Source organism: Myxine glutinosa, chromosome 7, assembly GCF_964187855.1.
Source record: "Myxine glutinosa chromosome 7, kmMyxGlut1.1, whole genome shotgun sequence".
NCBI lineage: Eukaryota > Metazoa > Chordata > Myxini > Myxiniformes > Myxinidae > Myxine > Myxine glutinosa.
The window spans coordinates 94056734-94070922 of NC_136267.1; the positions used below are offsets into that span (position 1 = coordinate 94056734).

General features: G+C 43.3%; 1 long non-coding RNA gene across 1 annotated transcript in view; it reads left to right on the forward strand.

Moving 5' to 3' along the window:
* Positions 1 to 14189, forward strand: part of LOC137431418 (uncharacterized) — a 40934-nt gene that overhangs the window by 11050 nt on the left and 15695 nt on the right. The window contains exon 2 of the long non-coding RNA XR_010985263.2: positions 2994 to 3092. This is a non-coding gene — a long non-coding RNA (uncharacterized LOC137431418). The remainder of the gene's footprint in view (positions 1 to 2993; positions 3093 to 14189) is intronic.

Genomic DNA, 14189 nt, shown 5'->3' on the forward strand with positions numbered 1-14189 from the left:
AAGAAAGCAGAAAGGTATACCTCCCTGTTACTGGGCCAGTATGGCCAAGGTGGTTGGGGGCAGAGGGTAACCTGACAGACCCCTCTGCTTTGGTTTGGGCAGCTGAGAGCAGACCTTGACAGCAGTTTCCCACGCACATTTGTCATCCTCTCGTTATTTGTCAATGGCAGCCAACAAGTGGCCAGTACATTGGCAGGTTGAGCAAAGACTTGCTTTCTGCCAATTTTCCCAAACCACTGGCATGGAGATAGAAGTAATGGCATTCTCAATATGCTTGGTACTCCTTCCTCTTCCTTCGGGACCACTGTATGCCATGCACTACCATTAACAGACTAGCAATAAGCTTCCTGTATTCAGGTGTGACTTGCAGTCAGTCAGCGTCAATGCAAATTGATTGGAGACATTCCTGGTATGCAGTGAAGTGCAAGCTAGCTCCAGCAAAAACCAACGACAACCCCCACCTTTCCTCCTCCATTTTGAATGACTTGGAGTGGAAAAGATGGGGACACGTATGATCTGCTGCGATACTAAACACCAAACGAGGCTGTCACCGCCCCTGCCTGCACCACCTGCTGCACCTCTCTAGGATCTGCCTCAGCAGAAAGTAGATTCTCAGCAGAAAAAGTAGCAGATTCTGCTGGAGGGTAGGAAAAAAAAGTGTCAGATTCAAGAACAGACATCTTCCCTGGAACTGTGCTAAACATCTCTTCAGAGCAACACTACGGTCTAGGAGCAATCTCGAAAGGGCCTGCACCTGCATAGCAGGTGGTTTAGCCTTTCCTTTCCCCACCATGACCGCAGAAGAGCCAATCCCAGTATTCAAATGGATCTGCCTGCTGTACACAGAGTGAGGTTCAGTCTTTTCAGAGGACCCATCATAAGAAGGTGAAGGGTCACACTGAAAGTTCGGGATAAAACCCGAGGAAGTTGGGGAGGTCATCTCCGTCAGGTTTGGGTATTGTGTAGGCAGTGGGGGCACCACCACATGTTTAAATGGGGGGGGGGGGTACACCACTGCCTTAGGTTAGGGGGAACTGTGCTCAGTCCTGCTGTTGAGACTGGGGGAACACCCCAAACAGCAGGCCTAAAGCAGACTGTGACGTTGGGGTAACCAATCCTTTGCCTGGTGTCAAGGCAAAGAGCCACCCAACTAGCTCCTCAACGTGGGGCCGAGAGGCTGGGTTAGGGTTAATGGTTACCTTATCAACGTTGGTAAATGCCAACTTGGGAAGACAACAAAGTCAGGTCAAAAACCTGTAAAACTGTAAGAGGAAATAAATAAATAAATAAATACTTTAGGTTAAAGTCAGGCAGTCAGCCAAAATGTGGAAAAAAAAGTCAAGTCTGAGCCTAGAAACATCCTTTTTATTAAATAATTTTCCAAAACACTGGGAGGCAAGGTTACAAACAGTGTAACACATGAAACCCAAAAGAAAAAAAAAGTTACACAACCGACAAAGCAAAAAAAAACAAAAAACGTCTGAAGCACACTAAAGGTTGGAAATATGAGACCCACAGTGGGAGACAATCATAATGAGATAGAAATCCAAGGGGATTATAAGGTGTCATCAAAAGAAGGAAGCGAAAGAAGAAGGTCGCATCCTTCAAAATACGGATGTGAAGATAAAAAAAAAGGGAATTATTAGAAGAACTGAGAGGTATGTGAGTACCTGAAGGTGTGACTTTAAGAAAGGAAGTGCTGGGTCGCTCACAGTACACTGTGAATGTGAGCTGGAGTTACACGATTCACATTACCATTGGAGTTATACGTGGTGAGGTAACATTTGTCTGTTATTTTTCGGTATTTAGAGGTTTTGAAAGGAAAAATCTTATTTTAAGAAACTTGCCAGGCAGGTACAAGTTATGAATGTGGATTGGATGGACCAGGATTGGATACCTTGGTCTCAAAAACGACAACAGGCCCGTGCAAGGATCATTCGAGGACAATGATTGACTTTAGGCATCACAGTGAACAAGCTGTCGAGATACCAATTCGTGCAATATTACTCGAGATAAATATGAACATAAATAGTGTGAAATATTCATTATTATGTGGAAAAAAACACGCTCGAGGCACGTTTTAGCACCTTGAATAGCTTAGGCCCCAATCCTCGTGATGTCAGCTAGTTAAGGATTCCAACAACACTGACGTTTGGTGCAGTGCTGGCAGGGGGTATCATATCCTAGAGCAAGCCTTTTGCATTGCGCTGGGGGGTCTTGTGTGCTTGTACTTGATTTATACACATCAAATGTCACATAGTATATTTGGCTTGGTACCCTATTCAAATTCATTATTCCCTGTGTGAGGCTCAACTCCTTTCTTCATTCTAACCTCAAACCGCTCCGGCAACCTCACGAGGCCTCCGCAAATGGGAAATCGGATCGGATCAATATGAAACGATCTTTCAGGCAGCTTGAGAATTGTAGGAGAAATGTTCAGAGAAGGTGTCCTTAAATCAAAAACTGTTTACAGAGTGTTCATAATTATGAGACTTAGATAACTTAGAAAACCTAAAACTAACGCTCTCGCACAATAATTATATTCATTATCAATTGTACGATTTAATCGCAATGAGTCGCAGCATTGATAAAACCTCATTGGACTATATCATGGAGGTCATATACACCATGAAGGGACCAAATATAGGTCAATGTCACACTCGACCCATGCGGGGAATTCAGAATTTGCCTCAAAAGGCCTAATATTGTGGGTAAAAATCTAAACGGATTGCTCTTATTCATTTTGATTGCATTATAAGGGACGGGGAATCTTAATGATCCATACCAAGCGACAGGGTGTTCCTTGATCCAGGACTCCCTTGGATGTGCCAGACAACGATGGACAGCTTCAAGATCAATGTGGTATCAACCGAGTTCTCGTGTCCCTCGTATAAAACACCCAACAGAGCCCCGTGAGACTTAATTTGCATAAATGTTATTGGTATTTCTTCCTTATCTGCCCTTCACGATGCTCTTTCTGGTTTCTTGAACAGGAAATCCAGATAATACCTCATCAGAGCCATTGCTGTTTACACTCGAGTTTGCAATCAGAGAACGTCCTCTGCACACGCTCCCTGCACCTGCCTTGCATTGTAAGACCTTCGGTTTTGAAGGCCCCTTGGGTTTGGAATGACTGGGCACGGCTCACAAAGGGCCTTTATAAACCCCATGATAATATTTTCTGGAAATCTATATTTACATGCAGAAAGTTCTAAAGTTCAATTATTTCTAAATTCTCTTAGTACAGTATTTTCAAATACAGGGCAGAGTAAAGATTTAAAAATTATGGTTATCCAATTAATTAAAGAAGAAAATTCACTGGATTTCAAAGGTACTCGCATAGTAATCTAGTAATAATTATGCTGCTGCTGCTGCTGCTACTACTACTACCAGTACTACTACTACTACTACCTGAATGACCCTAATTATTCCCACTTTCTTGTGGGGTTGGCCGTTGAATGTTTTTGGTCAAATTCTTTCACGAACCGACTGGTTAGGCCTAACGTACAACTGAAGGTGACTGGGAGGATTTTGTAATTTTTTCAGGGTGCCCGTGATAACTTGCCTTTCCTATGAAACTGTGGGATCTTTAACGCAGGAGATGGGACATTAGGCTTAACCTCCATTTGGGGGATGCATGTGGGGGGTGCATACTCAGTGATGCAACATGCTGCCTCCAAACAACCAGTCCAATGGGTCGGGATTCAAACACAGGCAAGACGGCTCAAAGGGAAGTGTGCTACCTATTTTATACAAAGACCTAGACTAATGGAGGAGCGATACGACAAAGAGTAACAGGTTTACAGACTACCAAAGGATATGGGGAGTCGGTGAGGGGAGGAGGGGGCGTGCATACGCAAGGAGGAGAAGGGAAATAACACAAACCAAGAAACAATGGCCCAGAGAGGAATGGAATGGGAAATGATCAGCCTGGGTTGATATAATGGATGTGCAGGAGTGGGCGCATGAGGTAGTGATAGGCAGCGCATTTGAAAGAATGAAGTGGGGACAACGAGCCAATATGCAGAGGGTAATTATTCCACAATTGGGAGAATAAGAAGATGAATGGATGCAGGTGGGGAAGCATAGTAGTACTTTATACCTCCGCTACTGATGGTGGACAGACGTTGTTTTCAGCCCTGTTTGTCTGTTTGTCTGTCTGTGAGCAGGATATCTTAATAGGTTATGGGAGGATTTGGACGAAACTTGGTGAAGGGATTGGGTGTGTGATAAGGAAGAATTAGTTAGATTTTAGTGAATATCCGGATTCGAGAATTTTCAATCGACTCTTCATCATTGAGAGATGGGACCAAAAACGATATCTCATAGCTTTGGACGGATTTGGACGAAATTTCGTGGATGAGTTGGTTAGGTGCCAAGAACAAGCCGATTAGATTTTGGTTTTTGTCCAGATGTGGATCCGGCCTATTAGTGGGATACAAAACAAACTGTTCAACTTGGCGGAGGTATGCGCTCTACCGGGTGCTGTTCTAGCTGAGTTACTTCTGTATCCACTGCAATGGGAGGGTATGAGAAAGTATATAAGCAAATCAAAGCCACCAGAGAGCACAAGACATGAAAGGTCCTGTTATTTTTACATTTGAAAATCACATTATTGTCTCTACACTGATTTTTACTATAACTACAATGGTAACCACATTTCGACCACATTTCGACATCGACCTCAATACATGGGCTAAATACTTCTCATACACAATGTAGTGCCCTAAGCTTTACAAATGTTGTTTAAAAGGAAGAAATAATTTTATCTATAGAAAGTAATTTTATCGATAGAAAGTAATTTTATCAAACTAATTAAATTCGGTTTAAGATAATTGCATTCATTTAAAATTGACAATTTGTTCCAGAGTTTGGTGAAAACAATAACAGCAAAGCCTATTTAGATTATATAATACAGACAATTAACTTAGCTCATATGCAACACCTTATCCCGGAGGTAAAGTGCTGTGCATCTATTAATATAAGCTTCTGCAACTGGTTCAGCCATTATCAAACCCATAATACACAATTATCTACACCTGTAACAATGGGGATTTGCTGGTATTGAATTAAACTACACGAGCTGGTACCCCCGCCCTCTGGGTGGAAGTACCCGTTTCGGCCCACCGAACATGGTGGATGGCCACTTAATGTGTCCGGGGAGTCCAACAAACGTGAAATTGTCGAGGATAGAACCGCAAGCAATATAATCACTGTGAGAGGTGAGGAAAGCGTGTGAAATAATCATGCGTTTCCGCATAGTCATGTGATTTGCCGCATCACGTCACGTAAATGGACCGTTGTTTGCTGATGTGGAAACACATGATAACAATAGACACAAACTAGAAAGAGCAGAGATTGCAAACCCTCGCCAGGACGTGCCTTAGTGTTTTTTAAGGGTTTTGTGTTAAAACAAATATGGCGACCGAACCACGTGCCCGACGACGTCATCATTAAATTTTTTCTCCACCAATTTATTCCTAGATTATGCTCAAGAAATTTCATCTTGATCGGATGAAGTTTTGTATTTGTCAAATTATGACGTCATAATGGAGGCACATCATCATTAACAGATGTTATTCCAAATGGATATTTCTTTACAATGAGCCATGCCTCAATTTTTTCTATGCAGCGCTTTCGGAGATATCGAGGTGCAAAGTTTTTAGGTTTTTCCAATATGGCGCCCATACCACGTGACCTATGACGTCATAATTATCATTACAAATTACACAGGTGGAGTTGCACCTATGGTGAAAATTTCCTGTCAATTTTAAAACAACGGTTGCAGAGAAAATCATATTATTCTGTGCAGACAAATAAACAGACAAACAAACAGACAAACAGACAAACAAACAAACGGACTCAAATGCAATACCCTCCCCTCTGGCGAGGTTAATAATGAGGCTGGGAAAAACGGGCACACCCAATTGGTCAGTGCCGTGGCCAATCAACGAATGAATGTTGCTGACATAGCTACAGCCACACAACCTCTATTTATTATAGGAGACTCGCAGGGACCCGTGGAAATTCCACTCCATGTAAAATATGACTTCAAGTCCTCAACTTTCCTAACACCCCTAACCTCAACTCCTCAGAAACTCCAAGTCCTCAACCTCCACCTCCCAACTCTAATGCTTCAATCCTCTCCCTAATCTGAGCCTTCAAACCTCCTCCCCACCAGTCACGGTCACCTGTCCAACTCACTATCCTGCAAGATATGTGGAAAAGAAATGTGACAATAAACCACCCAAAACCAATTATCTTCTTCCTGATGCAGATATATAAACACCGTTAAAACTAAATAAAAGTAAATAATGACCTCGGCAAACGCCTTTTCTAATGGCATGGGGTTAAGCCCCACTTGAGAGAATGCCAATCCCTGCCACTCTCCAATCCTTCTCCAGCTTCAATGAAAATGACACCAAGGTGAAAAATCTCACCAAAAAACCTTTGCTCCTTGTAGACGATGTCCCCTGCCCATCCTGCACAGATGCGAGACTCGTGCAATAATCCCATAACGTTTTGCCACCCTTAGACCACCCTCCATACAGAAATTAATTACGTAGTCCTGGTACTCTGACATAGTCATCCGAGTCTTAGGATTTGACCTCCATATGACAGGAAGCTGTGCCTTGAGGTGGCCATGCACTCGTGGGTTTACTGAGTGGTACAGAAGGACCTTCGTTTTTAGGAGAACTGTTAACGATCAAATACACAGTAGATGCAGCGATTTCATGTGCACGTCCAATTTGCATTGTTCCTTTCTCTCATTCAAGTGGTTGCTGCGGGATACTGCACATGCGCAGTGGAGTGAAAACGTGTCTGTTATCCAGGTTCTGGGTCTATCCTTGACGAAAAACCGTTAGTAATTTGTGTACGCGGTTTCAATGTTTTTCTTACGATAGTATTTTGGCTTTGCAAAAATTGAACATTTTGAATTGGAAATCTAAAAAGGTAAATAATGGCCTCAGACAAGTTTCTAAAACTTTTTTGTCAGGCCATTAGCTGCTCATCTTGCGCAATCGCAATCCCGATTTGAGTCGAAAGGGCATATGGTAATTCACAAAACATGGAACCAAATACAAACATGGACCAGGAACACAGTATTGCATTACAACATGAATTTAATCTTTGCTTGAGGGAATGTCACAGTTATTTGGGCAGTGCATAAGTTAAGGGACTGCTGTCTGATCCTTGAGGCCAATCTTCACAAGGTCCGTGACACCTATCGGCTCAATAGCCGTTTGACTGTCACTTTGGTAGTTTTACAATGAAGGCTTCGCATAGCGGTGGTGAGCACTAAGATGGCGATTAAGATTTTTCATCAGGATGAAACGTGTCATTCCAGTCGTACAGTCATTCCAGTCTGGAATGACCTACAGTCATTCCATTCCATGGGTGGAGTCATTCCAGCTGTCCAACCAATCGGTGGGAAGGATTGTTACAGATACACAAAGAAGTGTAACATTATATAAGATAGATTGTGTTACATCATACATACTAGAACAATGCGACTGTGTCGCCAATATGCCTCCGCATAGTCCCACAACGGGAGATGCCATCACTCTGCATATGTATGGGTAGGGCATCACGTTTGTAAAGTTTCGTGTTGATTGGATAAGGTTCGTTTTTCTATCCAAGATGGCTGCCAAACCACGTGACCTATGGCATCATCATTTTCAAACTATATGCAACAGTGCTGTTAGAGGATATTAGTAAAATTTCGCATCGATAGGGTGAGCAGTTTCAGAGATATAATTATTTAATATTTTCCTTCAATCCAATATGGTTGCCAAACCATGTGACCTATGATGTCATAAATTTAATATTTCAATACAAATCGGTCATACCGTAGATCATGTGCATGGAATTTGAGATTTTTAGGATAAGGAATTTGATTAAAACATTTTTGGCTTGTATACCACTTCATCTAATGATGTCATCATTATCATGCTTTTGTTCCCCATTGGAAGTACTTGACAATGTGCCAAGTTTCAAATTTTTCCATTATCGGTTTCTGAGAAATTATTTTTCTATTATTTGCTTTTAATCAAAGATGGCTGCCATACCACGTGACCTATGACGTCACAATTATCATAAAAACATTCTGCATGGGTGTCACTCCTACCCTTAAAGTTTCGTCTCAATCGGACATATGGTTGCTGAGAAAAACGAGGTTTAGTCTGTACGGACGGAAGGACGGACGGACAACCCAAAAACATAATATCTCCGACCACTTTGTCGGCGGAGGCATAAAAAGACCATTCTTAACACAGTGTCCTAAAACACACAAAAGCATTTCATATGTACAAAATGTAAAAGTGATATGGCCAGATTAAACCATCTCACATCTGTGGTGAGAATTTTTGATTTGTAGTGATTGTTAGGCCAAAACAATATCGATGAGAGCGTTTTCTCAACTCCCATCAAACAATTGTGTTACATTTTTAATGACTGAACTCCTGAGGAAACTTTTTACACACATCATGCACTGGGCCACAAAGGTATTGGTGCAAACACAATCAAATAAATGTTTGGAATCCACCATTTTCCAGCCAACAAGGGGTATCCTTGTCTGGTCTGGTATAAAAGTCTGGTCATTTCGAATAATATCTGACTCCGGCCCTTTCAATTACTTTTCCAACAGATCACAAAATGCTCAAAAAACGTCTTGTGAAAAAGCCAAATGTTTTATAAGCTCAAGTATTGCAAACATGAAATATACTTGTACAGAACTGACTGTAAGCTTGGTATACAACACCAATCATCCTGATTGCACAGACACATCTCGTTTTTTCATTTCTGTTCCTCACAATTCAACTCTCTCTTACACACACACACACACACACACACACACACACACACACACACACACACACACACACACACACACACACACACACACCTTGTTTTTTTATTTTTGTTTCTCACAATTCTATCTCTTATGATTTTCAATTCTTATTTCTCTTTTTCAATTCTTATTAAAAAATGCATTTAATTAATTGTACAGTATTGGTTGTTCGTAAACTGAATATATAAATAATTTTAAGGATTGCTGTAAATGAATTAACACACACACACACACACACACACACACACACACACACACACACACACACACACACACACACACACACACACACACACACACAATATAGATATTGCTCAGATTTTGTAATTGCGCAGCCGCTCAAGACAAATTCCCACCTTCTTGTGGGGTCAGAAAGGGAAGAGTATGCTAACTGTGGTGATAAGCAACGTGCGACTGACATCAATAGCTTTCACCATTTGCCAGAACAAAAGAAGGAAATTTCTACCTTAAAGCCTCTTTTGCTGCGATGAAAGTCTAGTGCTCAAAACATCAGCAGCACCAGCTTCCCACGGCGATAAACATACTCCCATTGCCTTTCAGTTGATAAATCTATTGTTCAGCTTTAAAAGCCGAGTAAAGTACAGTGGTAGGTGGATTTAACGGGAAACAACTGCACAAGACCAGACGTGAGAACGTTTTTAATTCTGTTCATTCTGTAATTAGCAGAGTACTCACCACCCGGTTGGTTTGGAGTTTGTGCATTACTTGCTGAAAAAAAAGTATAGTCTGGATATTACAAGAAGGCTCTTCTGATGTTTGTGTGGTGTGTGTTTAAAGGGGGTCTATTGGGTCTAATAGTCGACATGTCCAAAGGGTCTTTTTTCTTTTTTCTTTTTCTTTTTTGTATACAAGATCGAGGCTCGTGAAAGAGCGAACATTAATCACACAAAAAGTCAAACCGACACACAAAACACAAAAAACAAGAGGAGCGGCAGACAAGATGGGGAGAGAGGGGGAAGGACACAAACACAACATTTGAGAGCAGGGACATCGGGAGGATGTGGGGGGAGGTGGGAGAGGTATAAAACATGAACACTGCAAGGACTCTGGGGTGAATTTGTGGGGGTAGAAAAGATCAAGGTTTTGGATGGGGGAAGATAAGAGATGGTGGTGAAACAGCTGTTTTAAAGACCTGGAAGGAGGAGTGGGATTGAATGGAGTGGAGGAGTTTGTTCCAGAGGTGGGAGAAAAGGGGAATGAAAGAGTGAAGGTGAGCAGAGAGCCTAGATGTCGGCAGTTTAACCATAAGAGGGTTGCTGGCAGATCTTGTGCGACCTGAAGGAATATTGGGGGGACAGAGCACAGAGAGAGCTGGGGGAGCAAGGCCGGAGAGGAGTCGGTAGAAGACAGAAAGACCACCAACCTGCCTGCGGTGAGTGAGTGAAAGGCCCTCGGAGTTGACTTCATCGCAGGAGATTCCAATGATTCTGAAAGCTTTGGCCTCAACAGCGTGAAGCCGAGCTAGGTTTGAGGCAGGGGCACCAGCCCAGAGGGGGGAACAGTATTCCATTGAGCTGTGGATGAAAGCCTTGTATGTGGTGAGGAGCTCAGGTGTGCCAAGGAAGAATTTTGCACGACGGAGGATGCCCAGTCGGCGACTGGCTTTGGAGGCCAGCTTGGAAATGTGGTTTTCCCAAGAAAGATCATGGCAGATAGTGAGACACAAAAGCTTGAGTGACAGAACTTCTTGGAGAGGATTGTTGAGAAAGTAGATGGGAGGGTTTTCCAGTCGGTCCTTTCGGAGAGACATTGTAAGAGTGTGAGATTTGTCAGGATTGAAAGACATGTGCCACTTGTTTGACCAGTTCTGTGGTTTTGTCCAGGTCTGCAGAGAGTGAGGAGGCTGCAGACTGCCGATCTGAAGGATGAGGAATGGAGCGGCAGATAGTGGAGTCATCAGCAAAGAGATAGAGAGGATTTTCCAGAGAGTCGGAGAGATCATTGATGAAGACCAGAAATAGCACAGGGCCCAGAACACTACCTTGGGGAACTCCAGCCAGAACAGGAAGGGGAGATGAGAGAAATCCATTCAGGGCCACGTGTTGCCTACGACCAGAGAGGAAGTCCGCAAGCCATGAGTGGAGATTTCCATGGATACCATAGGAGGTGAGTTTGGTGAGCAGAGCTGGGTGCCAGACCGTATCGAAGGCACGTTATATGTCAAGTGAGACAGTTTAGACAGTGAGACAGACAGTCTACGGTTTATAAAGGGTGTAAAGAGGTCCAATGGGTCCAGTCCAGGTTCATACTAGCTCCAATTCTATTCTGTTGTGTCATCGACTGGATCCTGAGCTGGTGTCAGGGAGACCTTGGCATAACTCTGATGACATGGCCTGGTTCCTAGGAAATCCGGACTATTGGCCAACAGAGGTTCGAGGTTCGAGGAAGAAGCCGTGAAAATGAGAATGCACATTTCTTGAACAAAAACGAAAGTTTGGAACATAGGCTCCAGCCCACCTTCGACACCAGTCATCATTGTGGGCCAGACCATTATAGCAACAGAGAAGCTCAGCTACCTTGGATGTGATACTCCACGGGCTACTCCTCACCTGACATTCACTGATGTATTGGACTCGCCTCATCAACCTTTGGCCAGCTGAACCATGTGTGGTGGAATAAACGACCTAGTCTATCAACAAAACTCAGAGTATACACCTCCTGTATATCCCCAGTGTTCCTGTATGTGTCCGAGACCAGGACGTTGCTCGTAGAGGACGGGCGAAAGCTTCAGACCTTCTACCTGAGGTGCCATCGTCGCATCCTTGGAGTCCAAAGGTTTGACTTTGTCACCAACAAGACAATATCACAAAGCACTGGTCTCAGTGACATCTGCAACGCCATTTCACATAGGCGCCACTCACTTTTTGGGCACGTCCGGAGGTTGCCAGACAACACACCCACACAAATTGCCCTCAAATTAAGTGTCGACGTTCGCGGAGGAGTCAACCCCGGCCCGGAATTGAAGTGGTGCCGAGGCTGCCCCCACAGCAACTGGGTCCATTAGCTTGACAACAAGCCGATTAGATTTTGGTTCAGACCACAAGACAATGGCACAACAGTTGTGGCAGTCTGCATTTGACAGGAAGGAATGGGTGGCCCGACATCCCTGTGCTGGATTTGGAGAAATATGATGAATATGATATGAAAGGTCTTAAAGGGTTTAAATATACTAGGGCATGCCCGTACTATATCTATATCTAAAATTATATCCCCCCCCTCTATTTACATGAAATGGTTTGGTCCAAAGCGAACGGCTTGCGAGTGGTGACAATCCCCCCCCTCTATTTACATGCAATGGTTTGGTCCAAAGCGAACGGCTTCCGGAGTTTGGTAAAGAAATCGCCATCGCGTGCACAAACGCGCAGGAAAGTGAATGAATCGCAAATTCGTTTTTATTAGTTGTAAAACATAGTTTAACGCCAACATAGTTTGCAAACGTGAAATAAATGAATACGCTCTCAAATGTGCCATCCGAGGCAGAGTGTGCCCGCCACGTTCGGCACACGCGATCGTTCGCTGCTCTCTGATTGGTTGAATCGTTTTTTGGACATAGCTCGGTAAGTAATTGTCCGATTAATATGAAACCTTGAAAAGGCACATCCTCGGGTCCCCAGCAATATACCTGGCAAGTTAAAAGTATATCGGACCCGTGGTTGCCGAGAAACAGCGGTCACAGACAAACAAACGTACAGACAGACAGACAGAGATTACTGGAATTATAGATAGACTAGGGCATGCCCGTACTATATATATGCCCGTACTATATATCTATCTAAAATTATATCCCCCCCCTCTATTTACATGAAATGGTTTGGTCCATTCGCAACGCCAAAGCGAACGGCGAACGGCTTGCGAGTACAGTGACAATCCCCCCCCTCTATTTACATGAAATGGTTTCGTCCATTCGCAACGACCACAGAACCCCCCCCTCTATTTACATGGAATGGTTTGGTCCATTCGCAACGCCGGCACACGCGATCGTTCGCTGCTCTCTGATTGGTTGAATCGTTTTTTGGACATAGCTCGGTAAGTAATTGTCCGATTAATATGAAACCTTGAAAAGGCACATCCTCGGGTCCCCAGCAATATACCTGGCAAGTTAAAAGTATATCGGACCCGTGGTTGTCGAGAAACAGCGGTCACAGACAAACAAACGTACAGACAGACAGACAGAGATTACTGGAATTATAGATAGACTAGGGCATTGCCCGTACGTGGGTGCCCGTTCCTTGCCAAAAAAAAAAAAAAACGCTACCCGTACGCTCTACCCCGCCCGTACGCCCGTAAACAAAAAATAACAACGCTCTTCGCTTCCGCCCTTCGCTCTGACTGAATTGGGAGAAATAATGCGCATAAGAAATCGAATTACGTACCGTAATGGCGGTCAGCTCGTAACGCGCACACTGTCCGGAAGTTCGCATATCGCATATCTATCTATCTATCTATTAATGCCCATTTATTCAATTATCGCCAACGTATTTTGGCTTTTTGCAATTTAATCGCAAGGAAAAGTAGAAAGAGAAGAGGGAAAAAAAGAAAAGCCTTGCCTTGCTGCAAACAGCTGCTGCAAACAACAACAACATGGAAGGCTGCACTGTCCGGAAGTTGGCATATCGCAGTTACGATTATTTTAGTGTTAATGGCCAATTATTCAATTAGCGCCAACGTATTTTGGCTGTTTGCAATTTAATCGCAAGGAAAAGTAGAAAGAGAAGAGGGAAAAAAAGAAAAGCCTTGCATTAACGCATTAACGCTTGCATTGCATTAACGGTTCGGCACACGTGATAGCTCGCTGCTCTCTGATTGGTTGAAGCGTTTTTTGGACATAGCTCGGTAGGTACTTGTCCGATTAATTACAAACCTTGAAAAGGCACATCCTCGGGTCCCCAGCAATATACCTGGCAAGTTTCAAGTATATCGGACCCGTGGTTGTCGAGAAACAGCGGTCACAGACACACAGACACACAGACAGACACACAGAGATTGCTGGAATTATAGATAGATAAAGCGGTCTAAATGTGTCCAAAGGGTGTAAATTCTTTAAGGCATCTAAAGGGTCTTAAAAGATATAAGAGGTCCTAGATCCTAAAGGGTCCAAATGGGGTCCAAGCAGTCCAAGGGATCTCAAGGTTTACAAGGTATGTTCCAATAGATGTAATTAATAGACGTAGTGATGGTGCAACTGACGATCGAACAGTACATATCTTCGCCAGGCTGAACAGTTTATGTTTTGTATCCCACTGATATACTAGAGTAGCTCATGGTGGTTGAGTATGCACTTTATTGTACAGACCTAAACTCTTCAGGAATCCACTAA